Raw genomic sequence first — 3,553 nt, forward strand, 5'->3', positions numbered from 1 at the left:
GTTCAAAAAAATAGAAATATAAGATTTCAACATGCATTCTTCTCCAAGATCTATACTATTTCAGTTCATTGCATAGCATCAACTACATCCAATTGTTGATATAGAGCTTAAATGTGATGATCAGTCCCCAAACATACAAAAATAAGTGAAATCATTTAAATGTAGACAACAAACAAAGCTCACGTTGCATAGCGTTGAGATTTTAAACAAATTTCCAGAAATCGAAGGAGCACAGAAATATCAACATTGATTCAAGCTAGAACAACATAAATTAAGCTAGAAGAAGAACAAATCTAGAAATCTATATCAATATATGTTTATCCAGAAACTAAAGAACCTATAACTTATTCACAACAAAATCAGACCTAGGAGCACAGAAATATCAGCATATTCACAACGAAATCAAACTTCATTATTCTCAAAACTGAAATCGAAGAAATCAAACAAAATACTTATATTACAAACTTCTCATTCTCAAAACATTAATCTATAAAACGTTTTCTAGTCGAATTCAAAGAATAATTAAACATGCATTTACCTTTATCCGGTTCTTCCTCCGTCGAGTTCCTCTTCCTCTTTCCTTTCTCCATCGTTTTCTTCATCAGTTTCGAACACTCAATGCAAAGTCGAACTTAAATCGCTCGGATTTCGAACTTCAATCGCCAGAATTTTGAACCGATTTCATGTTTTTTGGAAGAATCTATAGAGATGAAGATGGAACGTCGAGAGTAATTTTTCTTGGGAAGTAAAATAATTAATTACCTTCAATTAACTCTTCAACTACATTATTGTTGAGATGGACAATTATACCCCTGTCATTTTATTTACCCTTAGCATTGATATTATTTTCTAACAAATCTTGACCCTATATTTAATAATCTAATGCATCAAATTAAGTTGTAGTTAGCAAATAGATGTGGAGTTAGCAATATAACACTCCCCCACACACACATATATATATATACACTTTAATTAATAAAAGTGATATATATACCTGTGTAATGGCTTCGAGTCGTTTTCAGTGAATAGTGTTGCACTATTCACATGATGACTATGGTTAAAGATGGTAGAAGTTATTTTTGTTACTACATTATTATTACACTGTCGTTTCTAACTTGTCCTATCATTTGTAGGAAGTTGGGTTTCCTGAAGATAGGATACTAGCTTTGCAAAGAAGCTTTAGCGCATTTTTGTAACATCATAAATTAGATACAATTAGTACATTTCTCATTTGAAGAGAATAACTATATTCTGTAAATGGATATTTAATAACCATCTTATTTATAAATGTACATGGACAATTATTTTATCCTTTTATGTATCTTCTTGCACATCAAAGTCCTTCATCAAAATTAGTTTCACATTGGCACTTAACTATCAATTAAAACCCATCAAGGATTTTAATACAACGAAACATAGGAGTTTAAAATACTACTTGCTTTAATATAATTATTTACTCTATACACATTTAATGACGTTAATATGAGCGGGGTATTACAAACTTATCTCAATCTTAGCTCCGTTCATTGATATACCATATTACTGTTATTTATTTACTAAAGGTGAGAAAACTTCAGACCGACACTGCAACTTTCCACCATAAGTAGCCAATGCCTGTTCAGGTTGTGAAATACAACTCTTCTACAAAGAATCGACTGTCTTGTGAACATCGTCCACAACTAATCTACTATGCAAAAGAATTAACATAGTTCTTTTTCATGCATTTAAATGCAAATCAAACATCTTTTAAATTCATAAGCAAATAACAATGTGATAAAGTTATTTCTTCTCACCTTGGGTAAAAATGAATTGTAGAGTTTACTGTATACAAACATTTCTAATCGTGCAAACTGCTTGAAACGTGATTTTCAGCATACCATCCCTAAGACATTATTATTCATTCCTTTCGACTATGGTTGAGTCCTATTCCTTTTTCGGCCGTCCCATTATAGTTGAGTCATTTCCTTTTATCGGCAACAAACAACAAAAGAAATTATTTGAAGTGTGGATCGACACTTTGAAAGATCATGTCGTTGGAAATCAACAAAAGACAAAGACCTTTTGGGAGAAGGTGGCTGAGACATATAATTTGCTTGGCCCGATGGAACTCCCGTACGGACCTACAAGAAATTTTATGCTCAATATCAAACTATTGTTGCAATCGATTATTAGAACACAATGTCTCAAGTATGTCTCGAATCTACCAACAAGACAACAACAAGCCTTTCATGTATGTCTTGACATGGGAAAAGGTCCGTTACGTCAACAAGTGGGCGGATGGCGTTGAGTCCAACACGAGCTTGGCCTCCAAATGCACAAAGAATACCGCTTCGAGCCAATCATTCCGCTAGTGGTGAGCCCAATCCATGGGTGCGAGTGACACTGTCTGATTGGAACGAAGGCGAGTTTGTTTAGGAAATTTAATTACTTTTCGAAGATATCTTAACTCAGTTTGGGGATTAAAACACTGCACCCAGTGTAATTATGGACTCTTGCAAATATGTATATACAGGGTTATGATCAATTGCTAACTAGTTACTCATCCTAAATTAAAACTAAATCTTAGCCACTAGATTAGGAGAGTATTAAATAAACTTAAAGAGTATTAATGTCAATTCTTATACTTCATCCGTCCACGAAAAATAGATCACTTTGTGTATGGCACGGGTTTTAATGTAGAATTGGTAAAGTAACAGAGAGAGGGAAAAAAAAGTAGGTAAAGTAAGAGAGATAGGGAGAAAAAGTGAGTAAAGTATGAGAGAGGGAAGAAAAAGTGGGAAAAGTATGAGAGATAAACTTTTCATTTTAAGAAAGTGGTCTATTTTTTGTAGACGTCCCAAAATGACAAAAGTGATCTATTGTTTGTGGACGGAGAGAGTATATGGTAGTTAAAATTAACCACTTTCTTTCTCTCTCCTCACAATCATCTTAACATTTTAAATTTACATAACACTCTCTATTTAAATTATTTTTTCATAAAAATTAAATGTAATTTCATAAGGATTCTAACGTGATCTCAATTGCATATGTTCCAACAATGATCGGATGATTAAATTTTATAATTTTTATTTCAATTTTCGTATATGTTGATAAACAGATTTTTTATCGATAAATGCATTAAACAATCTCAATATAATGCACGTACAATATCAATAAAACTATGTTGATATTTTCTGGTACTTGAGTTGAGATTCTCATATCACTGTGTTGATACTTGTAATATACTATGTTGATGTAAAAAAATCGTGAAAATTATTATGTTAGAACAGATTGATTATTTTACCCTTTTGTTGATATTTTATCCACTATTTATTGAATTTCGTGAGCTTTAAATCTCATCCATTAATTCTAAGATCTAATGTTGTAGGATTGGTCTTAGTTGTGGATTAAATACTATATGCATTTTAACGTGACCCCATACATACATATATATTTTGGTGTTTAATTTGACATAAATTTGAAGAATAAATTTTTATTATATGATTACATATTTTATTATTACTACTATTCTTATTAGAAAACATTTTTAATTATCAAATGTGTAATCTAAAAT

This window comes from Salvia hispanica, chromosome 2 (assembly GCF_023119035.1).
Source record: "Salvia hispanica cultivar TCC Black 2014 chromosome 2, UniMelb_Shisp_WGS_1.0, whole genome shotgun sequence".
Lineage (NCBI taxonomy): Eukaryota > Viridiplantae > Streptophyta > Magnoliopsida > Lamiales > Lamiaceae > Salvia > Salvia hispanica.